At 42.8% G+C, this 15,607-nt stretch overlaps 1 long non-coding RNA gene across 1 annotated transcript; it reads right to left on the bottom strand.

Annotated features, from left to right (window-relative positions):
* Positions 1-14,441: 14,441 nt before the first annotated feature.
* Positions 14,442-14,701, bottom strand: LOC117534594. The gene is made up of 2 exons (XR_004567258.1): positions 14,659-14,701; positions 14,442-14,566 (listed from the first exon to the last, which is right to left on the bottom strand). It is a non-coding gene; the product is annotated as an uncharacterized LOC117534594 (long non-coding RNA).
* Positions 14,702-15,607: the final 906 nt, after the last annotated feature.

Below are 15,607 nucleotides of genomic sequence, written 5' to 3'. Positions count from 1 at the left end.
ATTCCCATTTATAAGGTACATCGTCTGTATGTTTTAGTGAGTGTAACAGTAAAACATTTTAATAAACATTTTTTGAGGGGTAAAAATTACTTTTGTGATAATGGCCCTTTTTGTCATAAAACTGCATATAAAACATATTTATATCTTTATCTTGTTTAAGTACAGCTGTATATTCACCAGTTGTACCTGAAGTACCGTTTTCATTGTCTTTGGTGTCTCATAAAGTGTGAATTCAGCTTAATTTTCTAGAACAATGAAATCCTTTAAATGTATAAATTATTGTGTGGTCTTTTGCCTGCAGCTCATTATTACTTTAAAAATCATTTTTGAACCTTACTGAAATAGTCTGAAATGAATAAAACCTAGAAACTGTTTTTTTAAATAGTTATTTTTTCTTGTCTCAACCTTACTTTACTGTAAACTGTGTGTAAAGTTCCTTTCCCCTTCACCAATTAACACACACACACACACACACACACACACACACACACACACACACACACACACACACACACACACATACACACACACACACACACACACACACACACACACACACACACACACACACACACACACACACACAACTATATGTAGTGTGATTTATAAGCTGATCCTGACTGGTGGGCTCAGGACAGTTGCTTTAATTTTCTTCTATATATTGTCGCCAAGGTCATTGGTGAGCAAACCCCTTTCCAAGTTTTTCCAGCATGTTCCTCTTTCATCCTCCTTCCACCCCTCCCTCCCTCTCTCCGTCCCTCCCCCACCTCGGCCTGATGGCCCCATGAATCATCCCGTCTTCCCCATCGAACTCTCCGACGCCTCCTTCCCACCACAGCCACCCCAACTTCCCCAATCCTTCTTCATTCCCGCTAACAATTTGGTAATGAAATATTGATTTTTAGTTAGATTCAAATGGATGTTATTAACTTTGCATTGATAAATCGCTCCCCTCTCTTTCTTCTCTGTTCTTCCCTCTCTGGGTTTTGGATAGAGTGCTGCTAGTAACACCTGATTCACAATAAAGCCTGCAGGCCTGATTTGCAGCATGACCTACAGCACTCCTTTTGAAGGCCCCTCCCTGTTTTCGCCCCATACAGGCACACTCTGCTTGCATTAAAAGCTGTGAATATATACTGATTACCTGTTCTGTAGTCAATGATAGTGGTTTATAAAATATTTTATCGGATATTGTGAACTCGGACGAGTGTGCCCTTTTCAGAGTGAGTCATGCATGGCATTGCAATGTCCTCTCTAGCCAAAGGAAACATGATTTACTCTATCAGTGTTACGATATCTGAGAGGACCCAAACGCAGGACACGGCAGAGTGTTTTCACAAAAGAGTTTATTAGTAGACGAGGTGCGGGGAGTAGGATCCAGCTGGAATGGCGAGGATGTGGCGGCTAGTGACGGGAACACGGCGGTTGGAGAATGATCCTGGAGTACAAGAAATAAAACACGTTAGACGCTAAAACGTCACGGTAGTAGAAACATCTGATGATATCCATATCGTCCAGGGACATGTGCACTTGTCTGTTCTTTAAGCCCCTCCTCCAATCCGCTCAGAAAGTTGCTACAGAAACAATGCCTGCCTGTTTTGGACCTAATATGGTCTTTGTTTACATTAGCAAGCATCGCTAACACCCTGTACAGGAGAGAGCATGTTTAAAAAACCAGGAAATAAAAAAAGGAACTCACCTCGTGGTAAACCGGTGAGAGAAAAAGCATTTGAGCTCCATACTGTTTCAGAAATAATAATCCTTGATGTGGTTTGGAACATGATGGCGTTTAATCACGGCAGAATTGAACTCAATCTGCTCGGTAATTCTGAGCAGGCATTTTGCTCCCCCTCCTCTTTTTTGTTTGTTTTCAAGCTAAGGACCCAAAATCAGCGTTTCTCTTACAGGGCTGGAACAGAGGGTTATGAGGGATGTCTAAAATGCATAATCTGTTTAGTATTTTGAGCAAAACACATCTAAGACATGTTTTTATATATTTGTATTAGGGCTGTCAAGTTAACGCGTTAATAACGCTTCCACGCTCACCGGCAGGCCCGGACTGGCCATCGGGAGGACCGGGAGGGTGTGTGTATGTGTGGCCCGAGCGAGAGAGAACGCGCACACCTTACGTGTATTGTTGTTGTTAGCATCTGGTGCTAGCTAGCTGCGCTAACGGATATAAGGAGCTGTTTCAATGAAAACAGAGGAGTGACATTTCGCCGACAACTGCGCCGAGCACTTGACTTTATGCAGGTAGCCAGACAGTGGGACATTGTACGAAAAGTCAGCACACTCAGCACGGATAGTGCGCGCAACATGATTGCAGCGTCCAGGCAGCTCCCATTCGAGCCTTGAGTTGCACATAGCTCCAACGATCCATCACAGTGTCTCTCCACACACACACACACACACACACACACACACACACACACACACACACACACACACACACACACACACACACACACACACACACACACACGGAAATGTGTCATTGTTCAAATTATAATAAACAAACATTTGCATAAAGCATATTTGTCCACTCATATGTTGATAAGAGTAATACAATCTTGAAAAATATCCCTCTAAGGTACATTTAGAACAGACAAAAAATGTGTGATTAATTGCGATTAAATATTTTAATCGACTGACAGCCCTAATTTGTATATATCTGAGATCCATAATATATGCCTAAAAATTGCATAATAGGAGACCTTTAACACTTACTCTCCTAAAAGTTGACTTGAATTCCAAAGCTTAAAAACTAAATATATTGGGACTAAAACGCTCAGGGAAAATGTGTTGAATTCCAGAGAAATAGAAGCATCCCTAACCCCAAAATAACTATAGGCAACATATTTCGTGTTTCTGCCAACATCAGCAAAAGAAGAAGACCAGAGTGAAGGCAGAATATCAGTTCCATTTTACAGCTGAAGGGTTAAATAAGCAGTAGGGAGAATGCAGCAGAGATATATTGTATCATTTGTCTGACAGCAATGCACCAGAAAACAAACAGCATTTGAAAAATGTGTATATATAAGTAACTCTGAAAGGTGAATTTAGCAAGCTATACAAATCAAGAAAATGCCCTTGGACCTGTGATTGATGATATCTTCGTCATATGGGAGGTGTATTTTACATTACATTGCATTTAGCTGACGCTTTTATCCAAAGCGACTTACAATAAGTACATTCGACCATGAAGATACAACCTTGAAGAAAACAGAATCATATAAGTACATCAGGTTTCATAGAGCCAAACATTTCAAGTGCTACTCAACTGGCTTTAGGTAAGCCAGCCCTTTATTAGTATATAAGTGCTTTGTTAGTAATTATATCGCTCGAAGTGGAGTCGAAAGAGATGAGTTTTCAGTCTGCGCCGGAAGATGTGTAAGCTTTCTGCTGTCCTGATGTCAATGGGGAGCTCATTCCACCATTTTGGAGCCAGGATAGCAAACCCACGTGTTTTTGCTGATGGGAACTTGGGTCCCCCTCGCAGCGAGGGTGCAGCGAACCGTTTGGCTGATGCAGAGCGTAGTGCACGTGCTGGGGTGTACAGTTTAACCATGTCCTGGATGTAGGAAGGACTTTGATTGATTGATTGAAAAGTTTATTAACAGCTTGTATATTGGGTACAGTACAGTACAGCTCAAAACATACAATTGTTAAGGGGATGCAGACCAGAGAAAGACTTTCGTCTTGTTTACATCAGGGTCCTCCATTTCCAATTCATCATATCATTTAAGACATATAAGACATATTTGACATACAGATGGCTTATTTACAATTTACATACAGGTGGTTTTTTACATACAGATTGCTTATTTACAATTTTCATTTTAGATTTCGTTCTAATACATCCTAACCGGACATTTAAGACATACCAAGTCTACAGATATCCAGTTAGTAACAGAGTCTAAAATGCGAGTATATACATAGATGGGGGGGGGGGAAGCTGTCCATTGTACGACAGGACCAGATCCATTCGCAGCATGGTACGCAAGTACCAGTGTCTTGAAGTGGATTCTAGCAGTTACCGGAAGCCAGTGAAGGGAGCAGAGTGGTGTGGGAACATTTAGGAAGGTTGAAGACCAGACGAGCAGCTGCATTCTGGATGAGCTGCAGAGGTCAGATGGCACATGCAGGAAGACCAGCCAGGAGGGAGTTGCAGTAGTCTAGGCGTGAGGTGACGAGAGCCTGGACCAGAACCTGCGTCGCTTTCTGGGTCAGGTGGGGACGTATCTTCCTGATGTTGTAAAGCGTGTATCTGCAGCAACGGGTTGTAGCAGCGATGTTTGCAGTGAAGGACAGGTTGTTATCTAGGATCACACCCAGATTCCTTGCAGTCTGGGTCGGGTAAACAATAGAGGTGCCGATGTTGATTGTTAGGTCAAGAGTGGGACAATCTTTTCCCGGAAGGAAGAGCAGCTCAGTCTTGTCAAGGTTGAACTTGAGGTGGTGAGCAGACATCCACTGAGAGATGTCAGCTAGACAAGCAGAGATGCGTGCAACGACCTGGGTCTCTGAGCGGGGAAAGGACAGAATTAGTTGGGTGTCATCAGCGTAGCAGTGGTAAGAAAAACCATGCGGGCTAATGACTGATCCGAGTATTTAGGATATTTCCAGTAGATTTGCACTGGTCTTCAAATCTTGAATTATTTTTGATGTTGTACTTGAACCATGCTGTTAATTCCAGATCTCACTCCCATTTGTCATGTTTGTGTCAATGTATTCTCATTAATGACTGATAGCTTTCCTAGGCTTTGGTTCAGAGCGCGACTGAAGGAAATCTCAGTGGCTGTAATGTGTTCCCTTTAGATGTTTGTTTTGTCTCTGACAGCATTGCTGAAATGGAACTGTCAGCATGTTCAACAATGTGAGCTTTCTAACTTGACTGAAATGTTGATTGTGAGTCTCTCTCCTCTCATTTCATTTATTATAAAATATTTCAATGGTGTTTTTGTTTCAAATAAGATATTTCTTTAATTTCTTAGAAATAAGCATGGCCTGCATTCTATAATGGACATCAGCGCATAGTTTCCCATCTTCCTGCACACATCAATACACACAAATATCCCCCCCCCCCCCCATCTCTATCTGGTATTAAAACCAGCTATTTGACACAAGATGGACGTTGTGGACAGGCAGAGCCCAGGGGACACAACCAGGGTTGCATATAAGGCGTCCGTTACTGGGAGGGGGCATTTACATTTCTCTCTGCGCGTTTTCACTGACAGCGACACAATTTCCTGTTCCGTCTGGCGAGCTTCTGACTGCGAGCCAGGACTGAAATGTAATCTGTGGGGCTCACAGCGCGTTCTGCCTCCCCAGAGTATTTCCCCACCAAAACCTTGAACTCTGCTCAGGAAATCTTTTATTCTGAAGACCCGGGGTTTTTTAGCCCTGAGAAAAAAATGGAGCACTCCAAAACAAATTGACTAATATCATGGCCATGAGATTACACCAGAATCCGGTATAGTGTATAGGTTTTCACATGGAAGGAATTTGGTTTGGTATATAATGGTAAATACAAAAACATAGAGGGATTATATAAACATAGCAAATGTATTAAAAATAAATTAAATCAAAAACTAAATAATCATAAAACAATAACATAGAAGATAATAATAGAGTAAAACAATGTTAAAGACTTTTTTTAAATTAAACCGACAGAAAAGTTTACAAGATATATAAATATAAAAACAAGTAACTACAAATATAGAGGCCTGTTCTACGAAGCCGGTTCAACCTAACCTGGATATGTTTGAGTTAGCCGGTTGACCTAATCCAAAACATACGCGCTCTCGCTAAGCGGTCCTACGACGTGGGTTATCAAGTGGATCGCTCAAGCCAGCCGTGTCCTATCTAGTTAGGTGCGCGTTCACATGAAAGGGGTGGTATCTGGAGCATTCGACCAATCACAAACATGGAGAAGCGTACTGACAGCTCAGCGTCATACTTCCTGAATGAAAAGTGAACTTTAATACTAGACATATGAAGAAGTTAAACTTTAAACATCCATGACTTAAACACTTTATCCAGGATAAAAGCCACATAGCTGCACCTGCAAGGTGAATACAGCTGGTAAAAGAAAAGGTGTTTTAATGCGTACATTAACAGGTTTATGATATCACTGCCCCGTCTAAGACACGAGTGGATCTGACTTTAATTACATTTGACTCGAGTGTTGCTTAAAATAATACTTCTGCATACAGTATGTGACACTGTGAGTGTTGCACGGCCAGATACGGCTCAATAAGCTGACTCAGATAAGGAATAATGTTATAATAGTCAGATTGCTCTGAAGATGGGAGGTGATATTCTATTCATTTTCACGTTCACACAGTCAGTTGATTTTTGCCGGCCGTCTTTCCTGCAACGGCAGTTATTCTGTATTTCCTTTCTCGTGTAATGTGACTTGATAGCTTCAAACTCCGTACACGGAGCTCTGATTGGTCAGCAGGCGGTGCTTTCACTGAGTTGATCTCTTAGCCTGCAACCTAACCTGCTCCGGAGCAGGTTAGCCGCTCAGCATAAGTTACCATGGAGATATAGCCCGCTAAAAAGAGAACCAGCGTCGTAGGACTGGAAACCCTGAGTTTTCCCTGAAGTTAGCTCGCTAAGCAAAAATCCTGCTTCGTAGTAGCCTACAGGCCTCTGGACATGTTTTTTGAAAAACAATATATGTGCACTACATCATAATGTGATGCTATTACTATTAGGCAATAGCATAGGTCTCAGATATATACAAATATATAAAAAACATGTCTATGAAGTGTTTTGCTCAAAATACCAAACAGATCACCCATTCTAGCCATGCCTCATATCCCTCTATTTCACTGATTTTGGGTATAAAACTTAAAAAAAATTTTTTAAAAAAAGGATACAAAATAAATAAAAGGAGGGGGCTGAGCTCATGCGGGACCCGGCAGCTACTGTCTAAACTAAATACTGCCGTGATGAAACGCCATATCATGGATTATCAAGGATTACTTCTGAAACAGTATGGAGCTCAAAGGCTTTCTCTCTTGCCGGTTATACCACAAGGTGAGTTCCTTTTTATTTCCTGCTTCTTCATACACATGCTCTCCAGTACAGGTTATCTCTGAGTGTTAGCGATGCTAATGTAAACACCGACCATATTACGTCCAAAACAGTCGGGTATTGTTTCTGATAGCAACTTTCTGATAGTACCATGGGTCCACATTTGGGTACGGAGGAAAAGAGAGAGGGTTTTATTTTCTGACGCTGCGTCAGTTCCCTGACACACCGGGGACACAGTTGTATGTATAAAAGACATCAAAAAGTGCATTTTGCATGATAGGTCCCCTTTAAAGTAAAAAAAGCTGTGCAGTTTTAACGAGGTAGCATTGGGCAGAGATTTACAACATATACAGGGAATGTGCAAGGTTCATGCTATTTTTATATACTGTTTTACAATGTATTTATTCTAAGTTATTACTTCTGTGAAATATATAATTCACAGTAAGTACACTGTTTTATTTTTTGTTATGACTGGCTGTCACTCCAAACTTACACATTTTCACTACTCTATGAGGTTGCATTCACACCTAACGGAGCCTACACACGGCGGCGTGCGTTGCCGCTTGGCGGTGGGCGTGTCTTGAGCTTGGGGAGTCAACGCAAGCAACGCGACCAACAACCAATCAAATGAATGTCCCGCCCCGGACATACAAAGCAAAGCATTCATGCTACATCCATGCTATCTAAATATACTGTCTATGCTTGCTAGCTGTCCATTCAAACAAAGTACACTGGATATAAACTCCCCAAACAGGCGAAAACCTACCAGTTTCACCCACTGTCTCTGCCACCTCCCCCCATGCCTAGCTCCTCCGGTTTGTATCCCTGTATGTAAAGAGGGACTGGTCATATAGTACCGGGTGATTCCCTTCCGCCACGATCATTTTCTCCTCCATTTTTTTACATATGAGAAATAACTGCGGTCTGGCTCTCCCAACATACACACGGTTTGATTGGCTAGCGCTTGTACTGTCAGATTTGCATACGCGGGATTTGATTGGCTGACGCCTCCGTCGAGGCGGCAAAAGTAGAACATTGCTCTACTTTTGCAGCGAGCACCGCGAGAGAAGCTACGCTTTGCTCCCACAATGCAGTTTGGCGAATCGTGAGGTCACCCCATTCAAAGTGAATGGGCAGAAGCGTTGAAGTGGCAACGCACGCCGCCGTGTGTAGGGGCTGTAATAGTCTGTTTTCTGGTGCGCACCAGACGACAGTTTGTTACATTGATTCATTTTTCAGAAGGTTCAGTTTGCATTCACACGGGCAAAACTCAAATGGACTACACACTTTAAACACAAGTCATATGCACGGAAATGCTGTTCAACCATTGGTCAGACATTAAGGGGGTAAAAACGTGAATCCCGGCAATTTCTACCGGAGCCTCCGCCAGGAGCATCGGTACTTTCGGCAGGTTATTCTCATGCTGCTGTTAATCTGGAGATCAACAGACACTAGCGGCCCGCGCATATGATTATATAATCAGACAACGTCCGTTAAAAAACATTATAACATAATTAGAGACGTTCTGCAGTAAGGAGGGGCGTTTCACCGACGGCAGGTGTTCTTACTTTTATGTAGCCTAGCTGACGGAGAATTTTTACTTTACACGACACTGTTCACTTCATTCTGCTTCACTCTTTAACTAAACAACCGCGGATGTCTTGAAAGACTCTTTCGCTGAAGATTTTGAAGATATCCGCGTTCTTGAGACATGTAAATACTACGCTTCCTATGTTTTGGTGCGGACTGCGTTCACACCAGCAATGAACCAAGCGGCTAAACGAACCAGGGTTCGATTCAACCGGACTATACAAGGCAGGTGTGAACGCACCCTCAGATGCTTTTATAACTTTTTTTTTCACACTATTTTATTTTATAATGCTGCTTCTTATTCTTATTTTTGTTCCATAGATGTGTACTTATTTTATTTTCTTGAGCTAGGCACCGAACATGTAACACACCAGCAGCCTGCGTAATTACGAGAAAGAGAGAGAGAGAGAGGAGAGTCGAAGGAATGAGAGAGAGGCAGAGAGACGTAGAGAGAGAGTCGAGACTGAGAGATGAGAGAAGGAGAGAAGAGAGCAGGAGAGGATGAGAGAGCGAGAGGAGGATGAGAGAGGAGAGAGCGCTAGGAGAGAGGAGAGAGAGAGAGAGAGTAGAGAGGAGCAGAGTAGAGAGAGAGAGAGACTGTAGAGAGAGAGAATTGCATTTCCACCGAGTCTCCACCATGACCTGGAAAGTGGCTAGGGACCATCGCGTTTGAGGTCATGTTGATTTCTCAGGAGAACGGCTCTCTAAAGGTTACAGAACAGGGAAACATGGTCTCTCTCCGCTGCCACTGTGATTTATGTTTAGACAACAGATCACTGTGTCACAGCGTCTCACACATTATGACACTGTGCACATGTACGGCCGGGGCTTTATGTGACAGTGAATGACACAATTTAAATATATATGCGCCTTATCTTAAACAAGAAAAACTGTATTTTCTTTTGTCGCATAAAACTGCTGTTTTTCGTGTACACTAAATTCACAGTGTATCGGAAGTCCAGACCAGCCTAAATACAATACAAAATCGCTTACATGCGATAGGGCCTAAAGCTTTGAACATATTTTCCTAAATGTATTTTTGATGATTTCTGATGTCTGGAAGGCACTCAAATAAAACACACAAGATGTATGAGACCTTATACGGCTCTGACTGCCACTGTGGTCTGCATTGCAATATTATACAAATGTGCAAAAGAGAATCTACACAATATTAGTCAGGATATCCTACTCATTATTTCAGATGCTGCCCCTCTATAGATCGGGGGATAGAACATGGGATATATCTCATTGTGCAATGTGTATCAAGCTGCCACAAAGTTGTAAAAACACACTCTGACTAATTGACATGAAGAGAGCCTTTGATTGGTCGACACATTCAACCAAAGACATTGTGTGATTTTTACAGATACTAAAGACAAAGACAAATAGAAACATTATCACAGAAGACATTCATTATTGAATTTTATGACATTATATAACCATCCATTCCATTGAGTGGTCGTTTTTATCGAAAGCAACTGAAAACAGTAAGAAGCCTTGCAAGGACATTTGCTTTAAATGGGCCAAACCGTTGTTAGTCTCAATTGAACTTAATCTTGTACGTACTCGATTTTTTAAAGTTTAGTAGCTAAGGTGCAATGAAACAAGGTGGATTTTCTATCTGCGATGTAAGCTGTTCAGACTTTCTGCAAGATGATATCAATGGGGAGCTTGCTCCATCATTTTGGGATAGCTAACAGGTGTGTTTAAGTTGAAGGGTACCTGGGTCCTACTCGCAGTGAGGGAGTAGCATGTTGATAGGTCAATGTAGAGTGATGTCCTGGTTGTAAGAAGGACCATATCCCTTCACAATAGGCCAGTAACAATGGCCTAATTCCAAACCACCTCCTATACCCTACCCCTACACACTACCATTATATTTGCGCGTTCACAGAGGGTCCACCACATTAAGTGCTGTAATAAACCAACAAGTGTGGAGTGGGAGTGGGTTATCAAGCCCACCAATAGTGAGTCTGCATTTCACCTGCTGCAGTACCTGACCGGACTCAATACTGTGTTTGTCCGTCATGAAACTCGCTGTTTGCCAACAGTTCCTGGAGACCGTTAGGCTACTGGTAAACTGCGTTTAAACATTCTCTAAAAAGACCCTACAGTCCAAGCTGGATGAAAGACAAGAGAGAATTTGCAGTAGCTGAAACCACGTTAGCGTGTTAGCATATACATTCACACATACTGTACCACCTCGTAAAGACATTTCAGCCTCCTAGGACAATCTAAGGCTATACATTTCATGTTAAAGTATTCTGCTTTACCTCTGGTGACTTTGACACTGTTGTTATTGATATGTCACTTGAACAAATCCTGTAAATGTTAAAAAACCACCGCCTCAGTGATAAATACAAACAGTGGGAGGCGTCCATATAATCTGTTAAAAAGTGCAGTGACGGCACTGCATTGAACCCTCCTTTCTCCCCGTAGATGGTTTCACAACAGCGTGACCTTTGTTAGGTTCTAGAAGATGCATGACCCTTCGTCCCCGGCTCATTGCTATAAGGACACATTAAATCTAGATAGTGCTGCTGTATTAAGTAGGCAGACTGTCTCATGCTACATGTAGATAACCTTGTGTTATTAGCTCCCTGATGGCCAATCAATATGCCACTTCCTTTGCTGCTGAGGATGAACCAAGTCCCTCACCTAGATAATCATCTCTCACTGTCTGATGCCGAATAATGGGTAGCCTCTCAATCCCAGCTTGGTTGACAAGGGTGGTTTGCATATTAAAAACACTGCGCTAACAGTCTATCATTCTGAACACAGAGAATAAACATGCATATACATAATATTTTGAGATAATTGAGCTGGGATGCATCACCAAGCCCCAAGGAACTAAAATAGCTTGATAAAGAGAAGCCGGGGATGGGCTTCGTTTAAAGTGTGCTGTTGATCATTGGAGTAATGCTATGCATAAGGAGGGAAGGACGGTGTTTATGACTGTGTCGGGAAAAGAAGTGCAGCAGAGAGTTGAGTCCCTGATGGCCATCTCTCTGCGGAGAGAAGAAATCATCTTCCCAGTGAGCGGAGGGTCCCCGGCGGACAGAATTGACATGGATGATGAGGATGCTGATGATGTTTAAACGAAACACTCTCTGTCCATCTGTCCACATCTGCACTTCTTCTTCCCTTCTGCTATTCCTCTTTCACCATGTTATCTATTCTCCTTTTCTCCCCATGTAAGCACAATCTAATTAGCTTTTCTCTTCTTCTAAAGAACTCTGTAGCACATTTATACACGTCTGCATTTGTTGATGTCAAACGCAATTCAAAGTTGCCATGTTTCACGTAAAGAAAATGGTAATTTAAGAATTTCACTGAGGTTTGTTAAGATATTTGTTTAATTATAGAGTTGAGATGAGGACTTCATCAATGGGGCTATGATTACAAAGTAAATAGTAGTTATAAAATATCCTAGATGGCTCTATAAGTATTATTGAATTAAATGTATTCCACACAAAAAAATGCATTTCAAATCTGTATACCTCTATTATAAACTATCAATCATTTGTTTACTCTCCATAAAGCACATTTACAAGGATTTCCTGGTGTTCGTAATTAGGGGCAGCTGTGGCTTGGTCGTCCACCAATTGTATCAGCTCCACAGTTCTGCAGTTGAAGTGCGCTTGGGAAAGATACCTAACCCCAAATTATTCTCAATGGTGACACTGTGAATGTGTGTGAATGTGAATCTCCCTGAGCAGGTGGCAACCTCTGCTCTGTATGAATGTCTGTGAATGCTGGAATGCTGAAAAGTGCTAACAGTCCATTTACCATTTAATCCCTTCAGCTTTACTACAGCTACGTAGTTTAAAACAATATAATTAATCGAAGTAATGGGCAATGAGAAGATAATAGTTAGCTTCAGGTGTAAATGAATCACACACAATACTGACGGTCAATGATGACAGTTTTGTAGTAAATTAATTATGCAAAGATCCTACCCATAACTTTTTTGAATTTACAGATGTGTTGTATAGATTGGATAAGTTACCTTAAATATTAACCTTTAATATTACCTTAAAGGCATCACATTGATAATTGATCAATCTAACAGGATTTTAGATTCCTTACATATTTCCTGGATTCCTGGTTACCCCTGTGCAGACTTGCTACCCATGGCAGTTAGTTTAGGATAAGCTTGAAGTAAATACACAGCTTCCCTTTGTTGCTACCATGGTTATCATTTTTTCAAACCAGCTTTAGCTTCCATCGATCTTGCAGCTAGTTTAAACGTTAGCTTGTAGTAGCTCCTAATAGCTTGAATGCTTTTTAGCTGTCGTTGCATTCTAACCTCACTGACAGAATACATCCAAACAGAAAAGTGAGTATCAATCATAGAGTTTTCAAACTGTGAACTGCAAAGTAACCCAACAATGGCACCGACCTATTTTGTCTAGACTGGAGTTTATTGAGGTCACTTGGTGGTTCTCTGTGGAATCAGACAGTGGCTGGCTGTTTAAACTTTGGATATAGAGCTGTCATATTCTGTCTCTGCCTCCCATGGTGGTAGTGAAGGCTTGTGTGTTTGTGCCTGTCTTACAAGGGCAGCATCAAAACACAATATGAGTGTCAAAATGGGAGAAACATATGGAGATCACTGCCAGAAGTGGCAACACTTGTGCCCCCAGGATGGAAGCTGGATGTTGGATGTTGAGGATGGTGACAACCCGCCAGGGGGCCACCCGTGTGGGGCTGCTGCTCCTGGGGCACGGCTGCGGCCAGGCGCCAGGGGAGCTCCAGGATAGCTTCAGACTTGGAGGGCTGTGGGGGTGGATGCTGTCATAGCTGGATCAGTGGAAGAGGCAGACACCATGAACCCTGGTTCAGTTCACAACACTCAGGGGACCATTCAAAGAGAGCACAGAAGCTGGAGCTGCTAACCTCTGCATTACAGCTCAGACAGAAATATCCACATACAAACATACTGTAGGCACACAAAGACATAGCATGTGCAGAATATCACGTTTGCCTAAGGCCATGTGTAAAGTATAACAACAATATGCTGCTATATTTTGCTAACATGCATTTACCCACAAATAAAACAAGATAAAACATGAAATGCTCTGAAAAGACCTTGCATTGTGCTGAATACCGCTTCCCACAATAGGGAGAGCTGTGTGCGTCATTTTGGTATGTATGTTGTCCGGTAAACATTGGAGGGATTCAGCTATACATTTTTAACTCAGATGAAAAGTTTGCTGTGCAATTGTCGGTAATGAGACTTATCCAAAGTTATTTCTCATGGTCACATGTTCTCTTGTTCAGCGTTTGGTTGTTCTTAGCTCCACCCCCTTCTGTTTCCAAAAACCAGAAGGCTTTAAAACCGCTGTGGGTGACAGTAGAGTATTAATCGTTGTAAAACATGCAATAACATATTTTTCAATAGTGGGAGCACCAGGGTCAGGTTTAGATCCACAAACTGCCCAGCATACCATGTTTGCTGTCAGAACTGTAACCACGCTAATGCAAACTTTCCGTATGTATCGGCCAAAAGTCTCTAGTTTCCTTGTCGATGTTGTGTCAAAGATAGATTGTGTGTCGATACCTGTATCTGCATTTGCGAATTGGACAGCGTTGACTAAGTCAAATGTGTTACAAAGTGCATCAAGCTAACCAGGCGTACGTTTAAATCTCAGATTAAGGGAAGTATACATACATGTTCCCCTTCAGGAGAAGGAATGTCAGAACACCACTATGATGACAAACTTTGCTAATAGGATTCTCAAGGCCAGACAGGAGATGATGTATATCGTATATGTGTTACGGTTATCTGAGAGAACCCAAACGCAGTGTGTTACAAAGGTTTTATTTGGAGGAGATAATCCGGCTGGAGAGTATCCACTGGAGCGTAATCCACTGAAGAGTATCCTCCGGAGTTTTAATCCACTGGAACGTAATCCACTGAAGCGTAATCCTGGAGCACAAGAAGAACAGGTAAGAATATATTCAGGTGTAGCGAAAATAGTCACTATACTTTAAGAAGGCTGAGAAGGCTAAGAGTTTTACCACTGGGGTTTAACAACGATCTGGCGCTGACAGGTTGTGGAGCTTCCGCTGATATACCATCCGTAAGGGCTGATGGGAATCAGGTGTGTCGCAGAGGAGAGTGCTCAACTGTTTGCAGCTGGTGGAGATTTGAGCCGGGAGCCAGGAGTGACAGGCACCACGCCCACACAGACAGGGAAAGGGAAAACACACACACAAGGAAGGTGGCTGGAGAATGCAACCACCACAGTACCCCCCCCTTAAGGGACGCCTCCAGGCGGTCTACCAGGTCTTCCAGGGTTATCCCGGTGGAAGTCCCGTATCAGAGATGCGCCCACGATGTCTCGCCGGGGAACCCAACACCTCTCCTCTAAACTATAGCCCTCCCAATCCACCAGATATTGGAATCCCCTTCCACGGCGACGAACGTCCAACAATCGCCTGACGGTGTAGGTTGGATGATTATTGATGATGCAGGGGGGTGGGGGAACACTCACTGGAGGAGACAAAGGACTGCTGGCAACAGGTTTCAACAGAGATACATGAAATGTTGGATGAACCTTCATGTGTGAGGGAAGTTTGAGTTTGACTGCAGATGGATTAATAATGGAGTCGATGATGAAGGGGCCGACATACCGTGGGGTAAGTTTCTTTGACTCTGTCTTGAGTGGGAGATCTTTGGACGAAAGCCAAACACTCTGACCTGGTAAGTAGTTGGGGGCCTGGGTCCTGTGGCGGTCTGCGATGAGGCGGTTGCGGGCAGCGGAGCGGAGCAGGGCTGCTCGGGTGTCCCTCCACACCTTACGACAGCGACGAAGGTGGGCCTGAACGGAGGGGGAACAGCAACTTCCTCTCCTGGGCTGGAAACAGAGGTGGTTGGAAACCCATGGCACAATGAAAAGGTGAAATACCTGTGGCTGCACTTAGCAGAGAGTTGTGGGCATACTCGATCCATGGCAGATGTGGGACC

This window comes from Gymnodraco acuticeps, unplaced genomic scaffold (assembly GCF_902827175.1).
Source record: "Gymnodraco acuticeps unplaced genomic scaffold, fGymAcu1.1, whole genome shotgun sequence".
NCBI classification, from domain to species: domain Eukaryota; kingdom Metazoa; phylum Chordata; class Actinopteri; order Perciformes; family Bathydraconidae; genus Gymnodraco; species Gymnodraco acuticeps.
The sequence above is the reverse complement of the archived record's forward strand: the minus strand, read 5'-3'. Positions and strand labels throughout refer to the sequence as shown.